A 12499-nucleotide genomic window follows, 5' to 3' on the forward strand; every position below is an offset into this window, starting at 1 on the left:
ATATAGATATTTATGAAGTGTATATATGGTATAAAGTGTATATATATATATTTTTGTAATTATATATTTATATAGATATTTATGAAGTGTATATATGGAATGAAGTATATATATTTAATTTTGTAACTAAATATTTATATAGATATTTTTGAAGTGTATGTGTATGTATGTATATGTGTATGTGTGTAAATGTATATATGTGTATATATATATATATATATATGTGTGTGTGTGTATATATATGTGTATATATATATATATATATGTGTGTGTATATATATATATATATATATATATATGTGTGTGTGTGTGTGTATGTATATATATATATATATATATATATATAATGTATGTATGTGTGTGTATATATATAATATGTGTGTGTATATATATATATATATATATATATATATATATATATATGGATATGGTATGTAGTATATATTTTTGTAATTATATATTTATATGGATAATCATGAAGTGTATATATGGTATATATTTTTATAGGTGTTTTAATGTAGTTTGGATTTCGGGGTAGTTAAAAAGGGGTGGGAAATTAAAAAAAAAGTATTGTACTTCTTCCCACTCCTTTTTCGAACAATGTGCGGTGTACTGTAATGTCTTAGCTCTTTATGTTATTTTATTTATTCTTTTTTTGTCACTTTTTTCATTTTCTTTCTTTTGTATGTACAAATAGTTACATACATTTTTATACATGTTCGAAATAAATTAATTCATTCATATATATATATATATATATATATATATATATATTAAAAAAATGGAGCAAAAGGACATAAAATAAACAGTCAAGGGCACCCAAGATTTAACTTTTTCTTGTAATTCATCAACAGTTACCTCTGGGGATTTTTTTGTCTCTCTTCCTGTCTTCCTCACTGTACACGGGAGCAAAATAAACTTGATTCCTCTTGTTGGGAAGCTTGTAACAGTTCCAGTTGGTGTCCACTTTTTTGTATTATTACCCTAACAGTAGAAATGGACATTTTCAGGAGAGTAGCTTTGATAAATCACCATTCTCTGACTTATGAAGGTCAATACAACTCTCCCTCGTTTGGTTTGTGTGTTCTCTTTTCTGTCCCATGGTAATAGATGACTAATGGAATTTGGCCTCTGTGTCACCTCATATTTCTGATTAACCCCAGTTAATAAGAAAGTCATGGGTTACAGCTTGAAAGTTCCTACACACTCCAATAAACTCAAAAATAAACAATTTAAATGGGAAACATACTTCAGTTACATTGCGTTCACTATAACTTCCAGGGGTGTGAATAATAGTGGAACATGTGTTTTTGCAGAAAATAATTATTTCTTGATGATGGTTTTTTTCTCTGAATAATTTTATTTCAATTAAAGTTTGGATTTTTTTTTTTCATTTTTTCTGTCTGAGATGAAGCTACTTTGCCAAAAGGTGGATTTTTTTTCTAACTGTAGCACTTCCTGATGTGGGTGGAGCACAGAAGCATGGCAGGTGAGAGTTGAAGTTTAAAGCCAAGCACGTTATTCAGCTTTTCAGCTATCCTGCTTTCAAACTCACTCACACATGCGTTGTGGTCGGAGAGAGAGCTCCTTTTCTCTGCTCTCTCTCTCCTTTTATGCTCCATCCCTGTAACACACACATTACAATGGTAATGAATGGAATGGATAAGGACTACGAGAAGTTCCTCCGGAAGTGTAGTTGTGGGTGGCAGAAAGTGACCTCACTCAGAGGCTTGCATATCCATCAAGGAAGGATGAAGTGTAGCAGGCAGCCCAGACAGCACAATCACACTGCTTCGGCAGGTCAGACGAAAGGGACCCAAAGCCAGGGAGCAAACCACAGTGCAGCAGGACCCGACAGTGCGGGAAGGGCGACAGTAGAGGAGACGGGGCAAGAAATGGAGACAGCAAGCCTGGATGGTGGACACACTGTCCCTGCTTCAGCCACACAAGCAGGAAGTAAGCCCAAGCAGCTAGAGCAGCACGGCAGGATCAAGTGGCCAACGGCAAAGGAGAGAGAGGCATGGAGCAAACTTGACAGAGACCTGAGCGGCATCCTGGAACATGCCTTGCGAGGTAAAGTTGAGGACAAACTGAGGGCTCTCAGTAACATCTGCTTTCAGGAGTGTAAAGAAAGGTTCGGAGAAATCACGGGGAAGCGAGCCATATGCCCACTTCCGACCCAGAAAGGGCAAAGGGAGAAACAGATCGAGGAGCTCCTATGCAATAGACGCCACCTTCGGAAAAGGTGGAGGAAAGCAACCCCAGAGGAGAAACCAGGTCTCAAGCTACTCTGGGATGACCTAAAGCAGAAGCTTGTGAAACTTCGCCGTACAGACCGGATCAGGAAGCGGAGAAAGAGAAAGGAGAAGGAGAGAAGAGCCTTTTTCCAGGACCCATTCAGGTATGCCAAACAGCTGCTCGATGAGAAACGGAGCGGAAAGCTGGACATCTCCAAGGAAGAGCTGGAGCAATATGCAAAGACCCACTACACCGACGCAGCCAGAGACACACCACTTGGTTCCCCAGGCTATATACCACGTCCACCACCACCGATCATCGCCTTTGACATTTCTCCACCTACGGTAGACGAAGCAAGCTTGTAGAGGTTCTGAGGAAAGCAAGATCAGCCTCAGCACCCAGACCAAATGGGCTCTCCTATAAGTTCTACAAGAACTGCCCACAAGTGGCTGAAATCTTGTGGAGGCTCATGAGGGTGGCTTGGAAAAAGGGGTCAGTCCCAGTCGAGTGGCAGCAGGCAGTTGGCGTATTCATCCCTAAAGAGTTGAATTCTACCACCATCAATCAGTTCAGAAGCATTGCGTTACTGAAAGTGGAGGGGAAGCTGTTCTTCTCGATCCTCACAAGGAGAATGACCAGCTTCTTGAAGGGCAACGAGTATGTCGACACGAGTTGCCAGAAGGCGGGGATTCCAGGGTTCCCAGGGTGTACTGAGCACTCAGCCGTGATCTGGGAGCAGATCCAGTGGGCCAAGAGGGAGCGCGCTGACCTTCATGTGGTGTGGCTAGACTTGGCCAATGCATATGGGTCAGTACCACACAAGGTGATTGACTACGCAATGGAGTTCTTTCACGTCCCAACATCTGTTAGCACCATCATAACCAAATACTTCGGTAACTTCCACATGTGCTTCACCCAAGAAGGCTCTGTAACAAGGTGGCAACAGCTGGAGGTGGGCATCGCAATGGGCTGTGCGATTTCACCCATACTCTTCGTGGCTGCCTTTGAGCTTATTCTCCGTGGAGCAAGACAAGTGGTTGGAGGCGTGAGGCTGCCATCTGGAGAAAGACTTCCCGCCCTGAGAGGGTACATGGACGATGTGACAAGTATTTTACAGACCGCTCCGTGTACAGCAAGGGTCCTCAAACGCCTGGATGAGCTTACGCAATGGGCAAGAATGAGGATAAAGTCAGCTAAGTCCCGGAGCCTGTCAATTAGGAGAGGAGTAAGGTCTGATGGGACGGTGTTCAGGGCAGGGGGGGAGAGGATACCCCTGCTGTCAGAACAGCCTATTAGAAGCCTTGGAAGAGAATACACCACTGATCTCTCTGACAGGCAGATGGGCAAGCTGGTGCAACAACAGCTGGGGCGTGGCCTGGCCAGGATTGATAGCAGCCAACTCCCTGGGAAGTTTAAATTGTGGTGCTACCAGTTCACATTATTCCAGCGTGTGATGTGGCCACTTAAAGTCTGTGAAATTCCATACACCGCGGTCAGCAGGCTAGACAGTATTGCAAACACCTTCATAAGGAAATGGTTGGGTCTCCCGCACTGCTTCTCCAATGCAGGACTCTTTGGAAGAAATGTACTTCAGCTTCCGCTGAAGTCAGTGTGTCTGGGGTACAAACAGGAAAAGGCCCGCCTGGTGTTTGAAATCAAGGAGTCCAGGGACCCTGCAGTAAGAGCCGTGGCAGTAGCCATTAGAACGGGGCGCAAATGGAGGGCCCAATCAGAAGTGAATCAGGCTGTCAGTAGGCTGCAGCACAGAGAGATCACCGGGAGAGTGCAGGAAGGCCGGGCTGGAGTCAGCTTCGGGGAACCAGTAAGATTCTGGTCAAAAGCCTCAAGACAGCAGAGAAAGGCCATGATTGTGGAAGAAGTGGCCCGTGTGGAGCAAGAGCAGTACTTCAGCAAAGCTGTGTCCCAGGGCAAGCAAGGGGCGTGGACCCGGTGGGAGGATATTATCCACAGGGTCGTAACCTGGCAGGACATCTGGCAAGCCCCACAGGCACAGCTCAGCTTCATGGTTAGGGCAGCGTACGACACCCTCCCGTGCCCTCAGAACCTCTCCACATGGTTCGGAAGCGAGGACAGATGCCCTCTGTGTGAAAGTGACAAAGCAGGCCTTCAACACATCCTGGCATCATGCAGAGTGGCACTGTCACAAGGACGTCTTAGATGGCGGCACAATCAAGTGCTTAGAAAGTTGGCTGAGTACCTGGAGATGAGAAGAACAGCTGCTAATTCCTCAGCAAGCAGCCAAACGACTAGCATCTCCTTCATACGACGAGGGGAGATCCAGCAAAAGCCACAAGGCAGTCAGGCAAGATCATTGCTAACCCCCGGGAAGGCGTGGGAGATGCGTGTCGACCTGGACAGGCAGCTCACCTTCCCGAGTGAGATTGTGCAATCAATCCTAAGACCAGACATCGTGATGTGGTCAACGGCTGCCAAGTGTGTCCTCATCATCGAGTTAACCGTGCCGTGGGAAGAGGGAATACCATCTGCACATGAGATCAAGCTGCTCAAGTACACCAAGCTGGCAGCAGAGTGCAAAAAGGCAGGGTGGGCAGCATCCATCCACCCAGTGGAGGTCGGGTGCAGGGGTTTCGTTGCCAGGTCGGCGGTCCAGCTTCTCCGCGCTCTAGGAACAACAGGGGCAAGATTGCAGTGAGCAATCAAGGAGCTAGCAGAAGAGGCGGAAAAAGCAAGCTACTGGTTGTGGTAAAGGAGGAAGGACAGTAGATGGGGTCAGACACCCCAGTAGGGTCAGATGCAGGGAGGGGTAGGGAGACGTCCCAAGATGCCACTTGCCCCCCCACCTAGAGATGTACTGGTTAGGGGGCGAAACATCAGAGAAGGGTAGCACCAGCTGACGACCCTGCATCTGACCCAAAGTGCACTGGAGGAGGTGCGACAGGCAAAATGCCAAGCAGGGAATACCACCTTAACCTGTACATACTACTAATGAAAGAAGAGAGATATTATGTACCATTACATCACCTGTCAGGATCATAGTCTTATTAAAAGAACAAATACATTACTAGTCAACGTAACTTGATCACACTGGTGTTTCCTTGTCTTTAAGTTTGAGGTCTTGCAATGGTACGGCCATATAAGTGGCATTCTCAAGTTGTGCCAGCATACAGGCCATAGAGTGTTATGTGAAAGCTAATACAAAGATTACTATATGTGTACATGAAAAGGTGACATGAGAAGAGGCCCCCTAAGGACTTCTTGATTGCTGTATTGCTTTTGTATTTTCAGGTGAGATAAGAGGAGTTAGGGATGCTGGAGGACACCATTTAAGACGACTGGCATGTATGCATTGTGATTGGGAGTCAGTGCGAATGGCTGTTCTTGTCAGCTGTTCTCGTTCAGGCTGTGAGGTGAAATGTGGTACTCCTCTCCCATAACATGTCAAGTCAATTTTATTGTCAAATACTGTATGCTATACATGCTCGACATACAGCACAGATGAAATTTCAGTCCTCTCTGACCCACGGTGCAAACAAGCAATGCAATAAATAAAAATAGAATAACTGAAATAGACAATATAAACAGTATAAACACTCTAGATATTTTCAGGTGAGATAAGAGGAGTTAGGGATGCTGGAGGATACCATTTAAGACGACTGGCATGTATAGACAGACTAAACACTCACAGGTGTATATATATCTCATCTTATTATCTGTAGCCGCTTTATCCTGTTCTACAGGGTCGCAGGCAAGCTGGAGCCTATCTCAGCTGACAATGGGCGAAAGGCAGAGTACACCCTGGACAAGTCGCCAGGTCGTCAACCTAACTTGCATGTCTTTGGACTGTGGGGTAAACCGGAGCACCTGGAGGAAACCCACGCGGGCAACATGCAAACTCCACACAGAAAGGCCCTCGCTGGCCACGGGGCTCGAACCCGGACCTTCTTGCTGTGAGGTGACAGCGCTAACCACTACACCACCGTGCGCCCTATATATATATATATATATATATATATATATATATATATATATATATATATGTGTGTATGTATGTGTGTGTGTGTGTACACATATATATATATATATATATATATATATATATATATATATATATATATAAATTGGAGCAAAAGGACATAAAATAAACAGTCAAGGGCACCCAAGATTTAACTTTTTCTTGTAATTCATCAACAGTTACCTCTGGGGATTTTTTTGTCTCTCTTCCTGTCTTCCTCACTGTACACGGGAGCAAAATAAACTTGATTCCTCTTGTTGGGAAGCTTGTAACAGTTCCAGTTGGTGTCCACTTTTTTGTATTATTACCCTAACAGTAGAAATGGACATTTTCAGGAGAGTAGCTTTGATAAATCACCATTCTCTGACTTATGAAGGTCAATACAACTCTCCCTCGTTTGGTTTGTGTGTTCTCTTTTCTGTCCCATGGTAATAGATGACTAATGGAATTTGGCCTCTGTGTCACCTCATATTTCTGATTAACCCCAGTTAATAAGAAAGTCATGGATTACAGCTTGAAAGTTCCTACACACTCCAATAAACTCAAAAATAAACAATTTAAATGGGAAACATACTTCAGTTACATTGCGTTCACTATAACTTCCAGGGGTGTGAATAATAGTGGAACATGTGTTTTTGCAGAAAATAATTATTTCTTGATGATGGATTTTTTTCTCTGAATAATTTTATTTCAATTAAAGTTTGGATTTTTTTTTTTTTTTTCATTTTTTCTGTCTGAGATGAAGCTACTTTGCCAAAAGGTGGATTTTTTTTCTAACTGTAGCACTTCCTGATGTGGGTGGAACACAGAAGCATGGCAGGTGAGAGTTGAAGTTTAAAGCCAAGCACGTTATTCAGCTTTTCAGCTATCCTGCTTTCAAACTCACTCACACATGCGTTGTGGTCGGGGAGAGAGCTCCTTTTCTCTGCTCTCTCTCTCCTTTTATGTTCCATCCCTGTAACACACACACACAAGCACACACATTAATTGACAGCAGGTGGAATGACACTCCGAACAGAGAGTGAAAGGGCGCCCCAGCAGGTAGTATCGAAGGGTGAGGACCGCCCACTGGATGGTAAGACACTCTGTAGCGTTCCCTAAGTGTGGGTGGTGCACAGAGGACGGCAGGCCTGAATAAAGTTCAATCACTTTGTTTTATTACTGCTCTTTTCAGACGCAAAACACCACTCTCTCAGCCATGCACACAGACACACACACAAGACATCTGGCTGGGGAAAGAGACCTTCCGGTCTCGCTCTCCCTCCTCATATAGGGCGCAGTCACTGGGAAGACACACAAACACAGGTTAATTGCTCTCAGGTGAAGTGATTCTGCCACTTACCTTCCCTGACTCCGCCCTCCTGTCAGACCGGCGCTTGACCACGCCCCCGCTGCAACATACCCCCACCGCCCGACTCAGGCCGGGCGCCCGTCCGGCCTGCAGCCGACTCCCCCCCCCCCCCTTGACGGGAGAGGAAGTCCGCCACAACCATCTGCGCCCCCGGCCTGTGGACCACCTTGAAGTTGAAGGGTTGGAGTGCCAGATACCAATGGGTGATCCGCGCATTGGCATCCTTCATGCGGTGGAGCCACTGGAGGGGTGCATGGTCCGAACAGAGGGTGAAAGGGCGCCCCAGCAGGTAGTAACGGAGGGCGAGGACCACCCACTTGATCGCCAGGCACTCCTTCTCAATCGTGCTGTAGCGCCCCTCACTCACTGACAGCTTCCGACTGATGTAAAGGACCGGGCGGTCCTCCCCCTCCACCTGCTGGGACAAAACGGCCCCCAGCCCTCTGTCCGACGCATCTGTCTGTAACGTAAAAGGGAGAGAGAAATCAGGGGAGTGTAAAAATGGCCCCCCACACAGTGCAGCCTTTACCCCAGAGAAAGCCCGCTGACACTGCTCCGTCCACTGGACCGGATCTGGAGTCCCTTTTTTTAGTGAGATCGGTTACCGGGCTGGTGACATCCGAATAATTAGGTATAAACCTACGATAATAGCCGGCCAGCCCCAAGAACCGTCTCACCTCCTTTTTGGTCTTGGGCCTCGGGCAGGCCGCAATTGCTGCGGTCTTGTTAATTTGGGGACGCACCTGCCCATGGCCCAAGTGGAACCCCAGATACCGTACTTCCACCCGCCCAATTGCACACTTTTTTGGGTTAGCTGTGAGGTCCGCTCACCTCAGCGACTTTAGAACAACCCTCAGGTGTTCCAGGTGCCATGGCCAATCATTACCGTAAATTATAATGTCGTCTAGATAGGCGGCCGTGTAGGCAGCGTGAGGGCGGAGGCCCCTGTCCATAATCCGCTGGAATGTAGCGGGCGCCCCAAATAACCCAAAAGGGAGCGTGACAAATTGGTGTAATCCAAACGGTGTGAAAAGGGCCGTTTTTTCTCGGGATAGAGGAGTCAAGGGGATCTGCCAATATCCCTTTGTTCGATCCAGTGTCGAATAAAAGCGAGCAGCGCCTAACCAATCAAGCAACTCATCAATGCGAGGCATTGGGTATGTGTCAAATTTAGACACCGCGTTGACCTTTCTATAGTCCACACAGAACCGGACCGACCCGTCGGTCTTGGGAACAGGACCACTGGGCTGCTCCAGTCACTGTGGGACTCCTCAGTTATGCCCATTTCGAGCATGTCCTTGAGTTTGTCCCAAATCACCTTTATCTTGTGTTCGGGCAATCGGTAAGGGCGGCTATACACTACCACCCCCTGGGTTGTTTCATGTGGTGTTCTATGAGATGGGTACGACCATGAAAGGGTGAGAACATGTCGGAAAATTCCTTCTGCAACTTGGCTACCTTCGTGAGTTGGGCCGGTGAGAGGTGGACTCCACAAGGGACCGGAGTGGTCCGAGATGTTATCTTTTTTACATCTGGCCCCAGCTCCACCTTCTCTGGGACTACCAATGCCAACACCATGGGGACCCCCTCATTCCAGCAAAATTCTCCTGGGTTAGGTGCGTGAGGGTGTGGAGTTTTGCATGCAGGTCAAGAACATACTGGATTTCATTTTTACTCGGTGAAGGTCCCTCCTCCCAATTTTCCCGTAGCACATCCAGAGCGCCACGCGGCTCACGCCCATATAATAATTCAAAGGGAGAAAACCCCATGGAGGCTTGCGGGACCTCTCGTACTGCAAATAACAGGGGCTCGAGCCACTTTTCCCAATTACGCACATCTTCACTTCCGAATTTATGGATTATATTTTTTGAGTGTTTGGTTAAATCGCTCTACTTAGCCAGCCATTTGTGGGTGATAGACACTGGTGCGGATAGACTTAATCCCCAGTAACCCATACAGCTCGCGCAGTGTGCATGACATAAACATAGTGCCTTGGTCGGTCAGGATTTCTTTTGGAATCCCGACCCGGGAGATAAAGCGGAAGAGCGCTTCTGCAATACAGCATGCTGAGATATTGTGGAGAGGCACTGCTTCCGGATATCGTGTTGCATAGTCCACTAGAACTAAAATAAAGCGATATCCCTGTGCTGACCGATCTAATGGCCCGACGAGATCCATCCCAATTCGCTCAAATGGGGTCTCGATTAGAGGAAGAGGGCGCAAAGGTGCTTTTGGAGTGACCATGGGATTTACTAATTGGCATTCGCGGCATGCCGCACACCACCGACGGACATCCCCGTGAATCCCTGGCCAATAGAACCTGGCCATTATTCGGGCTAGTGTTTTATCTTGCCCCAAGTGTCCAGCCATGGGATTAAAGTGAGCTGCATGGAATACTGTACGAGTTCCCTACGGCTCTTTGGGATTAACAACTGGGTTACTCGTTCATTAGTTTGAGTGTCCTGCATCACTCAATACAATCTATCTTTAATAATAGCAAAATACGGGAAGGTCGGTGCCACGCTTGGCTGAAGAGTTTGACCATCGATTACTCTCACTTGGTCAAACGCATGCCGCAGAGTCTCATCTCGCGACTGTTCGAACGGGAAATCCCCAAGGGAATCCCCGAGAGAGGGAGGAGGAGCGGGCTGCTCCCCGCTCTGACGCGGTGTTGACATAGACAGCTCTGTGACAGCTTCTCAAGCCAATGCCACACCGGGATCTTCCCGTGACCTATTAGTGCAGGACCCACTACGTGTTAAAGGAACAGTCCACCGTACTTCCATAATGAAATATGCTCTTATCTGAATTGAGACGAGCTGCTCCGTACCTCTCCGAGCTTTGCGCGACCTCCCAGTCAGTCAGACGCAGTCAGATGCGCTGTCACTCCTGTAAGCAATGTAGCTAGGCTCAGTATGGCCAATGGTATTTTTTGGGGCTGTAGTTAGATATGACCAAACTCTTCCGCGTTTTTCCTGTTTACATAGGTTTATATGACCAGTGACATGAAACAAGTTCAGTTACACAAATTGAAACATAGCGATTTTCTATGCTATGGAAAGTGCGCACTATAATGACAGGTGTACTAACACCTTCTGCGCGCTTCGGCAGCGCATTGATATGGAGCTCAGATATCAATGTGCTGCCGAAGCGCACAGAAGGTGTTAGTACGCCTGTCATTATAGTGCAGACTTTCCATAGCATAGAAAATCGCTACATTTCAATTTGTGTAACTGAACTTGTTTCATATCACTGGTCATATAAACCTATGTAAACAGGAAAAATGCGGAAGAGTTTGGTCGCATCTAACTACAGCCCAAAAAAATACCATTGGCCATACTGAGCCTAGCTACATTGATAACAGGAGTGTCAGCGCGTCTGACTAACTGGGAGGTCGCGCAAAGCTCGGAGAGGTATGGAGCAGCTCGTCTCAATTCAGATAAGAGCATATTTCATTATGGAAGTACGGTGGACTGTTCCTTTAAATATTCCATTAGTTTTTTAAACTCTGGCCAGTCAGTACCCAAGATCAACGAGTGGGTGAGACGAGGACTAACCGCCGCCTTTACTCTATGCTTTTGGCCCTGGAATAGAATATGGACAGACACTAGATGGTAATGGTGAACATCCCCATGCACACACAACACTATCGCCACTTGTGCTCCCCCCAATTCCTCACCTTGCACCAGGCGCTGGTGAATTGAGGTCTGATTACAACTGGAATCCACCGAAGCGTGATATGTACCCCCTTGATTACTCACCGGTATGCGATACACTCCGGCCCGATTGGGGGCAGTTTCTGGCGCGTCGGGGATCCAGATTACAGGACCCACCTCCCTTGCGGAGCTCTGACCCTGAATATGCTCTGATTGCCCGTCACGCTAGCACACCGGCCCAGACTTTCCCTCTGCACTGGTGTTATGGGTGTCACTCATCTGAGGGGGAGACAACATAGACACAGGAGAGGGAGAGGGGAGGACACGGGTGCAACAGACAGTGGGAGAAAAGAGAGAGAGAGAAGAGAAGTGAGGGGAGACACCTCGTCTGCCTGTCGTCGGAGCTGCCTCCAGATGGTCCTCCACCAGCTCGATGGCTCGCTCCAGTGACGCCAGGTGATGACACTGGACCCATTCCACCATTCCTTCCAGAAGTCGAGAGAAAAACTGCTCCAGTGCCACCAGATTGATGATCTCATTGGCGTCGCAGTCTTCCACCTTCAGCCACCGCCGGCAGGCGTCCCGGAGTTGCTGTCCGAATGCAAACAGCCAGCCGACCTCCTCCAATGCCAGCGTCCGGAAGCGCTGGCAATGTTGCTCCGGGGAGCGGCCGAGTCACTGCAGGATGAAACTCCTAAACCCTTCATCCAATTTTAATGTGGATACCCTCAAATGAAAGCTGAAAGTCTGGACTTTATGTCCATATCCATTATATAACTATAACTTGAATAGGTTTCAGTAAACAGGTAAAAAAACAAAATTTGTGTCCGTGTCCAAATATATATGGACCTAACTGTAATAGAATGTGTGAGGTGTGTTTTCCCAGGGGGGAGAGAGAGAGAGAGAGAGAGAGAGAGGGAGGGAGAGAGACAGAGGGGGAGAGGGAGGCAGGGAGGGGGAGAGGGGTTGTATGTCTTGTCTCCCTAATCCTACTGAAATTTGTTAAAATAGCTCAGAGTAGGTGCAAAACATGTGGGTCTGGTCAGGAAAGGGATAATATTTGACTTTCAAAGAAGGCAAAGGAGGAATTGTGTTCATTCCTAGATTTTTTTTAAGTCATTCAAAACTATTGTATATATATTGTAGTCATGTAGTCACAATAGGAAGTCATTTTCTTCAGTTAGCCCTTTGCCCTCTGAAGTAAATGTGATAAACTGTATCTTGTGTAACAGCCTTGACAATAGTGACTCATATCTGTAG

This window comes from Neoarius graeffei, chromosome 4 (genome assembly GCF_027579695.1).
Source record: "Neoarius graeffei isolate fNeoGra1 chromosome 4, fNeoGra1.pri, whole genome shotgun sequence".
NCBI lineage: Eukaryota > Metazoa > Chordata > Actinopteri > Siluriformes > Ariidae > Neoarius > Neoarius graeffei.